The sequence below is a fragment of the Heteronotia binoei genome, chromosome 2, assembly GCF_032191835.1.
Source record: "Heteronotia binoei isolate CCM8104 ecotype False Entrance Well chromosome 2, APGP_CSIRO_Hbin_v1, whole genome shotgun sequence".
Classification (NCBI taxonomy): Eukaryota; Metazoa; Chordata; class Lepidosauria; order Squamata; family Gekkonidae; genus Heteronotia; species Heteronotia binoei.
The window spans coordinates 3,802,455-3,820,359 of record NC_083224.1 but is presented as its reverse complement, the minus strand read 5'-3'; positions in this window follow the sequence as shown (position 1 = coordinate 3,820,359).

The window sequence follows — 17,905 nt, the reverse complement described above, 5'->3', positions numbered from 1 at the left end:
AGGATCCTCATTGCTGTCAGAGAGCCATGCAGCCTCTCTTGAAACACCTCCCAGGAAGGAGAGCCCAGTTAAAGCATAGAATCCTAGAGTTGGAAGGGACCTCCAGGGACATCTAGTCCAACCGCCTGCAGGATGCAAGGAACTCACAAGCCCCTCCCCCTGAATCCACAGGACCTTCACTGCTGTCAGAGGGCCATGCAACCTCTGTTGAAACACCTCCCAGGAAGGAGAGCCCAGTTAAAGCACAGAATCCTGGAGTTGGAAGGGACCTCCAGGGTCATCTAGTCCAACCCCGTGCACAATGCAAGGAACTCACAAGCCCCTCACCCTAAATCCACAGGGCCTTCATTGCTGAGAGAGGGCCATGCAGCCTTTGTTGAAAAACCTCCAAGGATGGAGAGCCCAGTTAAAGCATAGAATCCTAGAGTTGGAAGGGACCTCCAGGGACATCTAATCCAACCCCTGCAGAATGCAGGAAACTCACAAGCCCCTCCCCCTGAATCCACAGGACCTTCATAGCTGTCAGAGGGCCATGCAACCTCTGTTGAAACACCTCCCAGGAAGGAGAGCCCAGTTAAAGCACAGAATCCTAGAGTTGGAAGGGACCTCCAGGGTCATCTAGTCCAACCCCTGCACAATGCAAGGAACTCACAACCCCCTCCCCCTCAATCCACAGGATCCTCATTGCTGTCAGAGGGCCATCTAGCCTCTGTTTAGAAACTTCCAAAGAAGGAGAGCCCAGTTAAAGCATAGAATCTTAGAGCTGGAAGGGACAAGAAACCCCTCCCCCTCAATCCACAGGACCCTCATTGCTGTCAGGGGGACAGGCAGCCTTTGTTGAAACACCTCCCAGGAAGGAGAGCCCAGTTAAAGCACAGAATCCTAGAGTCAGAAGGGACCTCCAGGGTCATCTAGCACAACCCCCTGCACAATGCAGGGAACTCACAACAACAACAACAATTTTTATTTATATCCTGCCCTCCCCGCTGAAGCAGGCTCAGGGCGGCTAACAACAAGCCCCTCCCCCTCAATCCACAGGACCCTCATTACTGCCAGAGGGCCATCCAGCCTCTGTTGAAACACCTCTCAGGAAGGAGAGCCCAGATAAAGCACAGAATCCTAGAGTTGGAAGTGACCTCCAGGGTCATGTAGTCCAACCCCTGCACAATTCAGGGAACTCACAAGCCCCTCCCCCTCAATCCACAGGACCCTCATTGCTGTCAGAGGGACATCCAGCCTCTGTTGAAAAAACTCCCAGGAAGGAGAGCCCAGTCAAAACAGAATCCTAGTGTTGGAAGGGACCTCCAGGGTCATCTACTCCAACCCCGTGCCCAATACAGGGAACTCACAAGCCCCGCCCCCTCAATCCTCAGGACCCTCATTGCTGTCAGAAACCAATCCAGCCTCTGTTGAAACCCCTCCCTGGAAGGAGAGCCCAGTTAAAGCATAGAATCCTAGAGCTGGAAGGGACCTCCAGGGTCCTCTAGTCCAACCCCTGCAAAATGCAGGGAACTCACAAGCCCCTCCCCTCCATGCACAGGACCCTCATTGCTGTCAGGGGCCCCGCAGCCTCTCTTGAAGCCCCTCCCAGGAAGGAGAGGCGGGTCCTTCCCTGCAGGCTTCCGGAGCCCTCTCTGCTTGCCAAGCCCTCCCGCCTCCTTCCGCTGGGCTCCGTGCATTGAGCGAGCGGGGCTGCCTTCGGGGAGCAAGAGCAGCAGGAGGGGGCTGCAAGACTCACCAGTCCGCCGGCTCCGTTCCCCCAGGGCCTCCGGGTGCAGCAGCCACAGCACGCCGGCCTCGCCGGGAAACCCTCCCCGGCCCCTGGGTTCCGCCCCCAACAGTTCCGGCCTCCTCCAGGAGTTCTCGCCCGGCGGCACCGGCCTTCTCCCTCCGTCCGGGGGACGCCCTTCCTTCCTCCCTCCCTCCTTCCTTCCCTCCTGCCTGCCAGTCCGCCTGCTCCGTTCCCCCAGGGCCTCCAGGTGCAGCAGCCACAGTGCGCCGGCCTTGGCGGGAAACCGCTCTCCAGCCCCTGGGTTCCGCGCCTTAAGAGTTCCGGCCTCCCAGCCCCTGCCTGGCCCAGTGGCACCGGCCGGCCTCCCTCCCTCCCTGGGACTCCCTTCCTTCTCTCCCTCCTTTCTTCTTTCTTTCTTTCCTTCCTTCCTTCCTTCTCCCTCCATCCTTCCCTCCCTCCTTCCTTGCAGATGGGCGGTCCTTTCCATGCGCTGTCTTTTAGCCCGGGCCGGTAAACGCAACAGGACCTTCCCCTGCTCCCGTTTCCTTGCAGAGCTCTGCGTTGCAGCAGGGCAGGCAGAAACTCAGCGGGTGAAGTTCGGCGCCTGGCATTAGGGTTAACAAGTCCCATGCAAGAAATATCTGGGGGCTTTGGGGGTGGATCCAGGAGCAAGGCTGTGAAAAGCACCATTGTTCTCCAAATTTGACTGCACACCTTTTTAAATGCCTTCCCTCCCTTGGAAAAAATGAAGGATATGGGCACTTTCTTTGGGGGCTCATAGAATTGAACCCCCTGGTACGATCTTTTTGAAACTTGGCAGGTATTTTGGAGAGAGGCACTGGATACTATGCTGCAGGTTTGGTACCCCAACCGCAAAAAAGAGCCCCCCTCCGAGCCCCAGATACCCACAGATCAATTCTGTATTATACCCTATAGGAATTGGTCTGCATAGGGAATAATGGAGTGCTGGAAGACATTTTCCTCGCCCTCTGCTTTCTGATGACCCTGAAGCGGGGTGAGGGCCTCTAAACAGCTCACCCTCTCCAGGCTACAGAACCAATGAATGCTTTTTTGGGGGGGGGAGTGGATGGACTCTATGGCATTGCACCGCAGCTAGGGTTGCCAACCTCCAGTTAGGGCCTGGGGAGGGATCTCCTGGCATTGCTGCTGATCGATAGTTGATTAGAGAGATCAGATTCCCTGCTTCAGCGGTCAAGCCCTATAGCCCTGTGCCCTGATGAGCTCTGCTCCCCAAACTCCTCCCTCACCTGGCTCCGCCTCCAAATCTCCAGCTCTTTTCCAACACACACCTGGCCACCCTGCACCCCACTGAGGTCTCTCTCCTCCGCTGGCGCCATCCCCAAATCTCCAGGAATTTCCCCACCTGGAGTTGGCAAGCCTCCATCTCCCACCCCCCACTGATTTATTGATTACTTATTAAGAGCCCCGTGGCGCAGAGTGTTAAAGCTGAAGTACTGCAGTCCTAAGCTCTGTTCACGACCTGAATTCGATCCCCGGCGAAAGCTGGGTTTTCAGGTCGCCGGCTCAGCCTTCCCTCCTTCCGAGGTCGGTAAAATGAGTCCCCAGCTTGCTGGGGGGAAAGCCATAGTATGTGTGTATATATATATATATGTGTGTGTGTGTGTGTGTGTGTATACACACACACATATATTGGCCACTGTGTGACACAGAGTGTTGGACTGGATGGGCCATTGGCCTGATCCAACATGGCTTCTCTTATGTTCTTATGATCAATTCTCCATTATACCCTATGGAAATCGGTCTCCATAGGGATTCATAGAGTGCTCGAAGCCATTTTCCTCGCCCCCTGCTTTCTGATGACGCTGAAGCGGGGGGAGGGCCTCCAAACTGGGGGATCCCCTGCCCCCCACCTGGGGATTGCAGCAAACCAAAGAAATAGCGTGATACAATAACGAAGAAACCATCCAATTCACTTATACAAATTTATCAAAAATGATCATAGCTATAGTGATATCAATTTTTGATAAATTTGTATAAGTGAATTTGATGGTTTCTTCATTATTGTATCACGCTATTTCTTTGGTTTGCTGTCCCCCCTGATTCTCCCTGGTTGTATTACCCACCTGGAAATTGGCAGCCCTACCTGGCATGTTGAAATACCTGCCTGTCCGGAGAGTGCTCAAGAGAAGCCCCACAGGGGAGGGGGAGCCAGGGGTGTAGCTAGGATTTTAAAAGTCAGGGGGCCCCCTTTCCCAGCCACAATGGGGCTTGCTGCTTCTCAGAAGCTTTCTGGGGTTGGAGCAAAAGCTGGAGGTTCTGAAAGCGGCCAAATCGGGGCAGCCAATCCTAACATTTTGGAGTCAAGAAGGGACTGCAGTGTGCAAGCAGCCAGCAGCCGGATCCCTTCCTCCCCTTCCCGGTCCATTCCATGCCTCCACCACCTGCTCCTCCTCCCCTAGCACAGCCATGGACAGAGAGAGAGAGAGAGGCTGTGCCCCAGAGGGCCTCCTGGAAGTCGGGGGGCAGTGCCCCCATGGGCCCCCCTGTGGGTACAGGGCACAGGCCAGGGGGGGGCAGAGGGGAAAGGAAGGGGTGGCCTGACTGGTGCTAAGGATAAGCAAATGCAGTGCAATGAGTGCCCAGCGCATTTTGCGGGGAGCGTACGGGAAAGGGTGGGCTGGTGGAGTTGCAAACCTCTAGGTGGGGCTTGGAGATCTCCCGGAATTTCAGCTCACCATCTTCAGGCTACAGAACCAATGGGTGCTTTTTTTTGGGGGGGGGGGGGTGGATAGACTATGGCATTGCACCCCAGCTAGGGTTGCCAACCTCCAGTTAGGGCCTGGGGAGGGACCTCCTGGCATTACAGCTGACCTATAGCTGACTAGAGATATCAGAGTCCCTGCTTCAGCGGTCGAGCCCTATAGCCCTGTGCCCTGATGAGCTCTCCTTCCCAGGTTCCACCCACAAAATCTGCAGCTCTTTCCCAACATGCAGCTGGACACCCTGCATCCCACTGAGGTCTCTCTCCTCCGCTGGCTCCGCCCCCAAATCTCCAAGAATTTCCCAACCTCCCAATCTCCAGAAATTTCCCAATCAGCAGTGCTTGTAGAGAAAAAGTTAGGAAAGCTAAAGCTCAGTATGAGCTTAGGCTGGCCAAAGATGCTAAAAACAACAAAAAAGGGTTCTTTTCTTATGTTCAGAGTAAGAAAAAGAGCAAGGACACGGTAGGCACATTGCGAGGGCAAGAAAGTGAAATTGTAACAGGTAATGAAGAGACGGCGGAACTGCTCAATTCCTACTATTCCTCAGTCTTCCCTTCTGAGGGAAACGGTACTCAACATGGCAAAAACATAACATATAAGGAGGGTATGAAGTTCCAACCTAGGATCAGCATAGGGGTACTACATAAACACCTAGTTTCTTTAAATGAAACTAAGTCCTCAGGGCTAGATGAATTGCATCCAAGGGTTCTAAAAGAGCTTGCAGATGTAATTTCTGCGCCTTTGGATATTATTTTTGAGAATTCTTGGAGAACAGGAGAGGTGGTGGAAGATTGGAGGCGGGCGAATGTTGTCCCCATCTTCAAGAAGGGGAAAAAAGACGATCCGGATAACTACCGACCTGTCAGCTTGACGTCTATACCTGGAAAAGTTTTAGAACAAATCATCAAACAGTCGGTCCTGGAACATTTAGAAAGAATGGATGTGATTACTAAGAGCCAGCATAGTTTTCTCAAGAACAAGTCATGTCAGACTAACCTGATCTCTTTTTTTGAGAAAGTGACTACCTTGCTGGATCAGGGGAATGCTGTAGACATTGTTTTTCTTGATTTCAGTAAGGCTTTTGATAAAGTTCCACATACTATCCTTGTTGAGAAGTTGGTAAAATGTGGTTTGGATCCTGTTACCGTTAGGTGGATCTGTAACTGGTTGACAGATCACATCCAAAGAGTGCTTGTGAATGGTTCCTCATCCTCTTGGAGAGGAGTGACAAATGGAGTGCCTCAAGAATCTGTCCTGGGACCTGTTTTGTTCAACATCTTTATCAATGATTTGGATTAAGGAATAGAGAGAATGCTTATTAAATTTGCAGATGATACTAAATTGGGAGGGGTTGCAAACACAAAAGAAGACAGAAACAGGATACAGGATGACCTTGACAGGCTGGAAAACTGGGCTAAAATGAACAAAATGATTTCTAATGGGGATAAATGTAAAGTTCTGGATTTAGGTAAGAAAAATTCAATGCATGGTTATAGGATGGGGGAGACTTGTCTTAGCAGTAGTATGTGAGAAAAGGATCTAGGGGTCTTAGTGGATCATACGCTGAACATGAGTCAACAGTGTGATGCGGTGGCTAAAAAGGCAAATGCGATTTGGGGTGTATCAACAGAAGTATAGTGTCCAGATCACGTGATGTGATGGTATCGCTTTACACTGCTCTGGTAAGACCTCATCTGGAGTCTTGTGTTCAGTTATGGGCACCACATTTTAAGAAACATCTAGACAAGCTGGAATGGGTCCAGAGGAGGGCGACGAAGATGTTGAGGGGTCTGGACACCAAGTCCTAGGAGGAAAGCCTGGAGAGGAGGCGGCTGAGAGGCAATAGGATCACCATCTTCAAGTACTTGAAGGGCTGTCCTATAGAGGATGGTGTGGAATTGTTTTCTGTGGCCCCGTAAGGTAGGACCAGAACCAATGGGTTGAAATTAAATCAAAAGAGTTTCCGGCTCAACATTAGGAAGAACATCCTGACTGTCAGAGCAGTTTGTCAGTGAAACAGGCTTCCTTCTCGGGAGGTGGTGGTCTCTCTTTCCTTGGAGGTTTTTAAACAGAGGCTAGATGGCGATGTGACAGCAATGAAGATCCTGTGAAGTTAGGGGGAGGTGTTTGTGAGTTTCCCCTGTATTGTGCAGGGGTTTGGGCTAGATGACCCTGGAGGTCCCTTCCAGCTCTATGATTCTGTGAACCTGGAGCCAGCAAGCCTCCATCTCCCATACCCCACTGATGGCCACGGGTGACCTGTCACTCCTAGCCTGGAATGGTCATCTAATTAAGCTTCACCTTTCCTTATAGTTAAGTGCCGGCCCAACAGTTGAAGAGTTTGGGAGTGATTCTGGATGCCTCTCTTTCTATGGAGGCCCAGGTCACGATGGCTGCTGAGTCTGTCTTTTACCATCTACGGCAGATCAGGCAACTAGCACCATCTCGGTCACCCCAACACCTGGCTGCAGTGACCCCTGCAATGATCACCTCCAGGCTGGACTACTGTAACTTGCTCTACGCTGGCTTGCCCTTGACGCTGATCCGGAAACTGCAGTGGGTGCAGAATGCGGCAGCTCACCTGCTGACTGCATCACCTGTATGGGTGAGCATATGGCCAGCGCTCCACGGCCTGCACTGGCTGCCTATAGAGTACCGGGTCCGTTTCAAGGTGCTAGTTTTGACTTCTAAAGCCTTGCGTGGCCTGGGACCAACATATCTGTGGGACCGTCTCTTCCCATAGATGCCCCGGAGATCGCTTTGTTCAGCTTCCCAAGATCTTTTGACCGTCCCTGGCTTAAGAGATGCCCATCTTGCCTCTACCTAGTGGAATCAGCTCCCTATGGAGATCTGGGCCCTACCTGGCTTGTTAGCCTTTCGTAGGGCCTGTAAAATGGAGCTGTTCCGCCAGGTGTTTTGATGAGGCGGCGGGTATCTATCTATTAGAACAGTTGGCCTCCCCTACTGTATCATCTTGCTGGACAATCCTGTTGCACTACCAACTAAATATTGTTATTGGCTTTTATTGTGATGTTATTGTGATTTTATTATTACTTATGTTGATGTACTCTGTCCTGAGCCCCCACGGGGGAATGGGTGGAATAATAATAATAGTAATAATGATTACTATTACAGTAACAGTTGAAAATGTTTTCATTTTAAAATACTTTTAAAAACCCCTCGTCCTCCCTCCGTTAAAAGAGACGCCTGCCAATTCAAACTCCCTGAAAAGCTCTGGCAAACAGATGGGCCGGGCAGCCCCTCCTGAAGCTGAGGAATGCCAGCCAGGGTCTCTCAGCCTCCGGTTGCCAAGTCTGACTCTAGAAATATCTGGGGACTTTGGAGGTGGAGCCAGGTGTGGCAAGCACAATTGAACTCCCAAGGGAGTTTTGGCAATCACATTTAAAGGGACCTCATGCCTTTTAAATAAATGTTAAAAACATAAGAGAAGCCATGTTGGATCAGGCCAAAAAAACCAGGTGCCATCTGGAGGTCCATCAGTGGGGCCAGGAGACTAGAAGCCCTCGCACTGTGCCCCCTCCCAAGCCCCAAGAATACAGAGCATCAGTGCCCTAGACATAAGAACATTAGAGAAGCCCTGTTGGATCAGGCCAGTGGCCCATCCAGTCCAACACTCTGTGTCACATAAGAACATTAGAGAAGCCCTGTTGGATCAGGCCAGTGGCCCATCCAGTCCAACACTCTGTGTCACATAAGAACATCAGAGAAGCCCTGTTGGATCAGGCCAGTGGCCCATTCAGTCCAACACTCTGTGTCACATAAGAACATAAGAGAAGCCATGTTGGATCAGGCCAGTGGCCCCTCCAGTCCAACACTCTGTGTCACATAAGAACATAAGAGAAGCCCTGTTGGATCAGGCCAATGGCCCATCCAGTCCAACACTCTGTGTCACATAAGAACATAAGAGAAGCCATGTTGGATCAGGCCAGTGGCCCCTCCAGTCCAACACTTTGTGTCACATAAGAACATAAGAGAAGCCATGTTGGATCAGGCCAATGGCCCCTCCAGTCCAACACTCTGTGTCACATAAGAACATAAGAGAAGCCATGTTGGATCAGGCCAACGGCCCCTCCAGTCCAACACTCTGTGTCACATAAGAACATAAGAGAAGCCCTGTTGGATCAGACCAATGGCCTCTTCAGTCCAACACTCTGTGTCACATAAGAACATAAGAGAAGCCCTGTTGGATCAGGCCAGTAGCCCCTCCAGTCCAACACTCTGTGTCACATAAGAACATAAGAGAAGCCCTGTTGGATCAGGCCAATGGCCCATCCAGTCCAACACTCTGTGTCACACAGTGGCCCAAAAACCAAGGTGCCATCAGGAGGTCAATCAGTGGGGCCAGGACACTAGAAGCCCTCGCACTGTGCCCCCTCCCAAGTCCCAAGAAGACAGAGCATCAGTGCCCTAGACATAAGAACATAAGAGAAGCCATGTTGGATCAGGCCAATGGCCCATTCAGTCCAACACTCTGTGTCACATAGTGGACAAAAAACATAGGCACCATCTGGAGGTCCATCAGTGGGACCAGGACACTAGAAGCCCTCCCAATGTTTTCCCCCACCCCAAACACCAAGAATACAGAGCATCTCTGCCCCAGATATAAGAACATAAGAGAAGCCATGTTGGATCAGTCCAACGGCCCATCCTGTCCAACACTCTGTGTCACACAGTGGCCCAAAAACCCAGGTGCCATCAGGAGGTCCATCAGTGGGGCCAGGACACTAGAAGCCCTCCCACTGTGCCACCCCCAAGCACCAAGGATACGGAGCATCACTGCCCCAGACAGAGAGTTCCATCTATACTCTGTGGCTAACAGGGCTCCCAGTGTCCTGGCCCCACTGATGGTGCCTGGGTTTTTTTGGCCTGATCCAACATGGCTTCTCTTATCTTCTCAACATTCAAGAGTCCAATTGGGATCTCTCTGTCAGGACCTCCTGGCCGTGAGGTATGGGACAGTAGAAGACTTAACGACTAACAAAATTTCCGGCAGGGTGTGAGCTTTTGTGAGTCACTGCTCATCTCCTCAGATGCCAGTCATTTGTAGGAGGAAAATTTTAAAAGGGGGGGGGGGGAACGGGACTCAAAACAAAACAGAAGAAAACATTTCCTATGATGGAAAATCCATTTGTCAAATGGCATAAAAGACCCTGGGAACTTCTACATGCCAAGCAGTTGCTGTAGACGGTTTCAGACATTTTAAAAAACGCTGTTTCAATCCACTTTAGTGACCGTTTGCAAGTGGATTTTGGCCTTTCATGCAGTAAACTGCAGTTGCAGAGTGCATGGAAAGTGCATTTTTTAGTGTGCATAAAACAGCCCCGCACCACTGAGCCACGGCCCTTTGGCTCCTTTCCAGCCTTTGGTACACCATGTTTTATTTCAGTTGACCAGATAGCTATGTGTAAGCAGTTAACAGTATAATCCTTCGTGGACTTGGACGTTCTCTTCCCCCCCAACCCTGGCTCTGCACGTCAAAAGTTGCAGGGGCGTCTGGCCTCGAGTTGGCAAGCCGTGGTTTGTTGGATTAACAAGAATTAAAACCCTCTCCCCTTCAAAGGCCCACCTCCCCAGTCTCCAGTTCAGCTCTGGGATGGGAAACGCACTTATTAATAAAAGTGTTCCACACTTCAGCTTTGAAAAAACCTGACAAAGTTTATTCAGAACAAGTTGAAAGAGTAACAAATCACTGTCTGATGATAGAGAAAAAAGAATACCAATGCCAATAGCAAAGTTTCACTCAGTCAAAAATTTATTGTGTATAGCCATTGGCCATTACAAAACAGAACACAAGCACCAATGGTCCCAGAAAACATCTTAAAAGTTCCCCAGAAGGGCTGACCTTAAGAAGTGATTGATGGATGATACTGGATTTATACCCCACCCTTCACTCTGAATCTCAGAGCATCATACAATCTCCTATATCTGCTTCTTCCACAACAGAAACTCTGTGAGGTAGGTGGGGCTGAGAGGACTCTCACAGCAGCTGCCCTTTCAAGGACAATCTCTGCCAGAGCTATGGCTGATCCAAGGCCATTCCAGCAGCTGCAAGTGGAGGAGTGGGGAATCAAACCCTGTTCTCCCAGATAAGAGTCCACACAATTAACCACTACACTAAACTGGCTATCAAAGTTACATTTGATATCACTCTTGCTCTTATTTTCATAGATGCAGGGGCAAACAAAGAGACTTACAGATACATGAGCAGTACCGTTATGTAACAGAGACAGAAAGTGGCTATTAGCCACAGTGTCTGTGTGTGTGGCCGCTGTGTGACACAGAATGTTGGACTGGATGGGCCACTGGCCTGATCTAATATGGCTTCTCTTATGTTCCACCCCGTTTAATAACATTTATTAATCAACAAACATTCAAGACATATTTTACAAAAACTTAACACAAACATCACATACAACATCTAACACCTAAAGAAGCGTTAGGATATCATCTAATGTCTATATCTTAATCTATCTTACAATTTCAAAATGTTTCACCCATTTATACATTGGTTGCCATGTTTTCTCACATTCTATAACATTTCCTTCTTGTACTCTTGTAGTGAGCAAATCCATTTCTGCTATTTCCATTATTTTATTTATTTATTTATTTTATTTATATTTCGACTTATATCCCGCCCTTCCCACCGAAGTGGCTCAATAAATTCTTTTCTATTAGGTGTTTCCCCTGTTAAATATTGTTTATTTAACAATAAATTCTTTTCTATTAAGTGTTTCCCCTGTTTTCCACTGCTTGGCATATAATATTCTGGCAACAGTTATCATGTGTAATAAAAGCTTTTTCTCCGCTTTGGTTGTCTCAATTTTGCAAACATTTACAAATATAATTCTGGTAAATGAGGAATTTGCTTTTTTAATATCTTATGGATCCATATAAGAACATAAGAGAAGCCATGTTGGATCAGGCCAATGGCCCATCAAGTCCAACACTCTGTGTCACACAGTGGCAAAAAATTTTATATACACATACACTATGGCTAATAGCCACTGATGGACCTGTGCTCCATATTTTTATCTAAATCCCTCTTGAAGGTGGCTATACTTGTGGCCGCCACCACCTCCTGTGGCAGTGAATTCCACATGTTAATCACCCTTTGGGTGAAGAAGTACTTCCTTTTATCCGTTTTAACCTTTCTGCTCAGCAATTTCATGGAATGCCCACGAGTTCTTGTATTGTGAGAAAGGGAGAAAAGTACTTCTTTCTCTACTTTCTCCATCCCATGCATTATCTTGTAAACCTCTATCATGTCACCCCGCAGTCGACGTTTCTCCAAGCTAAAGAGTCCCAAGCGTTTCAACCTTTCTTCATAGGGAAAGTGCTCCAGCCCTTTAATCATTCTAGTTGCCCTTCTCTGGACTTTCTCCAATGCTATAATATCCTTTTTGAGGTGCGGCGACCAGAACTGCACACAGTACTCCAAATGAGACCGTTCCATCGATTTATACAGGGGCATTATGATACTGGCTGATTTGTTTTCAATTCCCTTCCTAATAATTCCCAGCATGGTGTTGGCCTTTTTTATTGCAGACGCACACTGTCTTGACATTTTCAATGAGTTATCTACCACGACCCCAAGATCTCTCTCTTGGTCCGTCTCTGCCAGTTCACACCCCATCAACTTGTATTTGTAGCTGGGATTCTTGGCCCCAATGTGCATTACTTTGCACTTGGCCACATTGAACCGCATCTGCCACGTTGACGCCCACTCACCCAGCCTCAACAGATCCCTTTGGAGTTCCTCACAATCCTCTCTGGTTCTCACCACCCTGAACAATTTAGTGTCATCCGCAAACTTGGCCACTTCACTGCTCACTCCCAACTCTAAATCATTTATGAACAAGTTAAAGAGCATGGGACCCAGTACCGAGCCCTGCGGCACCCCACTGCTTACTGTCCTCCACTGCGAAGACTGCCCATTTATACTGACTCTCTGCTTCCTATTACTAAGCCAGTTTTTGATCCACAAGAGGACCTGTCCTTTTACTCCATGACTCTCAAGTTTTCTAAGGATCCTTTGATGAGGAACTTTATCAAAAGCTTTCTGGAAGTTAAGGTAAACAACATCTATCGGGTCTCCTTTGTCCACATGTTTGTTCACCCCCTCAAAGAAATGTAACAGGTTAGTGAGGCAAGATCTTCCCTTGCAGAACCCATGCTGAGTCTTCCTCAATAACCCGTGTTCATCAATGTGCCTACTCATTCTGTCCTTGATAATGGTTTCTACCAACTTTCCCGGTATTGAAGTCAGACTGACTGGCCTGTAATTTCCCGGATCTCCTCTGGAACCTTTTTTAAAGATGGGGGTGACATTTGCTACCTTCCAGTCCTCAGGAACGGAGGCAGATTTCAATGAAAGATTACAGATTTTTGTTAGAAGATCCACAAGTTCAACTTTGAGTTCTTTCAGAACTCTCGGATGTATGCCATCTGGACCCGGTGACTTATTAGTTTTTAATTTGTCTATCAGTTGTAGGACCTCCTCTTTTGTCACCTCAATCTGACTCAGGTCTTTCAACACCCCTTCCAAAATTAGTGGTTCTGGGGCAGGCAAAAAGTTCTCGTCTTCCATAGTGAAGACGGAGGCAAAAAATTCATTTAGCTTCTCAGCCATTTCCCTATCCTCCTTCAGTAATCCTTTTACCCCATGGTCATCCAAGGGCCCCACTGCCTCCCTGGCTGGTTTCCTACTTCTAATATATTTGAAGAAAGTTTTATTGTTGGTCTTTATGTTTTTTGCAATATGCTCCTCATAGTCCCTTTTTGCCTGCCTGATCACAGTCTTGCATTTGATTTGCCACAGCCTGTGTTCCCTTTTACTAATCTCACTTGGACTGGTTTTCCACCGCTTAAAGGAGTCCTTCTTACCTTTTACAGCTTCCATTACTTTGCTGGTTAACCATGCAGGCCTTTTCTTATGCCTGTTTGTGCCTTTCCTAACTTGTGGTATGTATTTTATCTGAGCTTCTAGGATTATAGTTTTAAATAGCGTCCAAGCTTCCCCAAGGGTTTTGACCGTATGTACCTTTCCTTTCAGTTTCCTCCTCACATGCCTCATCTCAGTGTATTTACCCCTTTTAAAGTTAAACGTGGTTGTGGCGGTCTTTTTGGACAACTCCCTATTTATACAAATGGTGAAATCAATAACATTATGGTCACTGCTCCCAAGCGGCGCAATCACTTTTACATCTCTCACCAAGTCTTGGGCATTACTTAGGACCAAATCCAGGATCACCCCACCCCTGGTAGGTTCTGAGACCATCTGCTCCATAGCACAGTCATTGAGAGCATCAAGAAACTCAATCTCTTTCTCTCGACCAGAACACATATTGACCCAATCAATCTGCGGGTAGTTAAAATCACCTATTACGACACAGTTTTTACGTTTAGCCGCTATCTTTAAGAAGATATTGGATTTATCCATCATATTATAATGGCCTTATAAAAGCCTTCCATCATATTATAATCGTCCTCTATCTTTTGATTTGGTGGGCGATAACAAACTCCCATAGTTAAATTTCCTTTTGGGCCCTCTATTTCAACCCAAAGCATTTCTAAAAGTGGATCTAATTCTCTGACCTCAGTCTTACTGGACCGTATATCCTCTCTGACATACAGAGCCACCCCACCTCCAACCCTTCCCTCCCTACCCTTCCGATATAACTTATATCCAGGAATCACCGTGTCCCACTGATTCTCCTCATTCCACCAAGTTTCTGAAATTCCCACAATGTCTATGTTTTCTCCCAACACTAAACATTCCAATTCACCAATTTTACTTCGAACACTTTACTTCGAACACTTCTAGCATTTGCATACAAACATTTAAATAAGGCTCTCCTAATCTCATGTCTGAGAAAATGGCTATCTTTTGCTGGGGAACTATACCAAATATAAGAGTGCCATCCCCTTGTCAGATCTGCACCTTCTAATGTTAACAATTTCTTATTTCGTAATAATAACAACCAGTCTTTAACCCAAGATAATATACAAGCTTTGTGATATAATTGCCAGTCTGGAAGTCCAAATCCTCCTCTCAATTTAGAGTCCTGCATAATTTTTAGTTTAATTCCGGGTTTCTTATTCTGCCATATAAATTTTGTTACTAATTTGTTTAATTGTTGAAAAAAAGTTTGAGAGAGAGAAATTGGTATCATTTGAAACAAAAACAAAACCCTTGGTAAAACACTCATTTTAACCGAAGCCACTCTTCCTAGTAAGGATATTTGCATGTCACCCCACCTTTCCAGATCAGATCTTATTTCTTTTAAAATCTTTTCATAATTATCTCTTTGAAGCATTTTTAATTCCGCAGTTAGGTAAATACCTAAATATCTAACTTTCTTTTCATGAGAAAATCCTGATTTTGTTTCCAATTCTAAAATTTGATCTTTTGTCATATTTTTAGCCAGAAATTTGGTTTTTTGATAATTTACTTTGAATCCCGCCACTTCTCTATATTGCTTTAATTTCCCTTTTAAATTTTCGATCGAGCTATTTGGATCTTCAAGAGTAAACAATACATCATCCGCAAATGCTTGTGTTTTAAATACTTCTTTTCTTACTCTGACACCTTGAATCTCTTTATCTTCTCTTATTACCTTCTGGAAGGGTTCTAAAGTGAACGCAAACAGCAGAGGGGAAAATGGACATCCTTGTCTAGTTCCTTGTACAACTTTTATAACTTCAGTCAACGATCCATTAATATTAATCTTTGCTTTTTTACATGTATAAATTCTCCTAATTATTTTCACAAAATCTTCTCCACATCCAATTGCCATTAATGTCTTAAAAATGAAATCTCAATTTACATTGTTGAAAGCTTTTTCAGCGTCTAAGGTAATTGCTGCAAATTGTTTTTCTGGATGTTCTTTGTAATATTCCAAAATATTCAGGATAACTCTCAAATTCTTTCTTATTTCTCTTCCAGGGATAAAACCTGTTTGGTCTTCTTCTATTATATCTGGCAATATTTTTTTAATCTATTTGAGAGAATAGTACAAATTTTATAGTCTATATTTAGTAGAGAGATTGGTCTATAGTTCCGAATTTCAGTTGGATCTGATCGTTCTATGTGAATTAGAGATATTAACGCCTCTTGCCACGATACTGGTATTCTTGCTTTATCTGCTCTCTCTTCCAATACTCTTTTATACGGAATTATCAACTCTTCTTCAAAGCATTTATAAAATTCAACTGGAAGACCATCTAGACCAGGTGCTTTATTATTTTTCTGTTTCTTCTGTTTCTTGATGGCTCAGTGGTAGAGCATCTGCTTGGGAAGCAGAAGGTCCCAGGTTCAATCCCTGGCATCTCCAAAAAAGGGTCCAGGCAAATAGGTGTGAAAAACCTCAGCTTGAGATCCTGGAGAGCCGCTGCCAGTCTGAGAAGACAATACTGTCTTTGATGGACCAAGGGTCTGATTCAGTATAAGGCAACTTCATATGTTCATTGCTTCTGTTATCTCTTGCATTGTTATTGAATACCCTAATGATTTTTTCTGTTCCTCTGATATTTGTTTCAATTTACTTTGTTTCAAATAATTTTCTTGATCAAGTTCTGAAACTTCTTGCCCACTATAAAGTTTTTGGAAAAAATTTATTACAGTTTCTTCTATTTGTTTTTTTTGTGTCACAACCACCTTGTTTTCATCCTTTAAAGATCCAATAATTTTCTTTTCTCTTTGCTTTCTCAATTTATAAGCTAACCATCTGCTGGTTTTGTTTGCATTCTCGAAATAATTTTGTTTGGTCCATTTTAATTTTTTCTCCAATTCTTATGCCAACAACAAATTAATTTGATGTTGTATTATCTGGATCTTCATTCTAATTTCTTCTGTATTTCTAACCTTTTGCAATTTCTCTTGTTTGCTTAAATTGTTAAGTAATTCATTATATTTTTGCATTCATTCCCTTTTTCTTTTCGCCGAATAGCTAATTGCCATACCTCTGAAGAAAGCCTTAAAAGCATCCCATATTATTTGTATCGGTGTATCCGCTTCTCGGTTACAATCAAAAAACATTTTTATCTTATCTTTTGCTTCTTTCATGAATTCTTGGTCTTTAAGTATTTGGGTATTTAATATCCACCGAATTCGAGTTGGTAATTTTTGCAAAACAATCTGAATCGGATTATGGTCCGCATATGTTTTTGGAAGAATATTGGCTTGTTCTATTGTTGTGGCTAAGAACATGGACATCCAGCACATGTCGATTCTGGACCAGGATCTGTGTACATGTGAAAAATAAGTAAAATCCACCGTAGAAGGATTTTTCAGTCTCCATGCATCTACCAAACTCAGCTCGTCTGCCATCTTAAAGAAGCTCTTTGGTAAAGACCCCTGCAATTTTTTAGCTTTTTTCTTCTCTGTCTTCTTATCCTTGCTTACATCATATACTGCATTGAAATCTCCAAAGATGTAGTAATTCGTGGCTTCAAATTCATTCAATTTCTTATGTAGGTTAACAAAGAATTTTTCTTGGCTGTTATTGGGTGCATATATGTTGCCAATTATTATTCTTTTCCCGTCTATCTCTACTTCTACTAGTAAAATCCTTCCCAAGTCTTCACTATAAAGTACATTCGATTTTATATATTCCTTCACATAAATAGCAACTCTTCTTTTTCTTTTTAAATCTGATGCTATGTATAGTTGACCCAATTTTTTGTTTTGTAAAAATCTCGAATCTTCTTTTTTAATGTGGGTTTCTTGAAGACAAATTATATCCGATTGTGTTTTATTTAATTGAAGAAAAGTTTTTTTCCTTTTTTCTCGGTTCATTTAATCCATTAATATTGACCGATGTAATTCTCAATCCCGCTTTATTCATTTTCTTTCAGTTACTATCCAATATCTTCTTTTTCTCTTTAGCTGTTTGTAGTCTTGTCTTTATTCTACCTTTCCCTCCTCTTGCAACTTCACCTTCTTCAATACTACTTGGATCTTCTTCTTCTTCTTTATTATCTTCTAGTTCAGAATCTTGGCTATCTGAGTCTACATATTTGCTCCAAAAATCCTGCACTTTATCTAAAGATGTTAGATTGAACCTTTTGCTTTGGTAGGTAAAAAGGACGCCTTCCGGGACTAGCCATCTGAATGGAATTGACTGTTCCATTAACCATCCCGTTAACCTCCTATATCCCATTCTTCTGTTTCTTATACTCCATGGGATATCTTTCAGGACTTTTATTTTATTTCCTTTCCATGTCAATTCTGCTTCATGTATAGTTCTTAAAATCCTCTCACTTGTTGAAGCTCTCATAAATTTTACATGTACCTCCCTCGGCAGTTTGTGGTTTTTTTGTATATGAGGTTGTCACTCTCCTAATATAATCAATTTCTTTCTCTCCTTTTATTATTTGTTCTTCTTGTGAAGATAGAATTTCAATAACT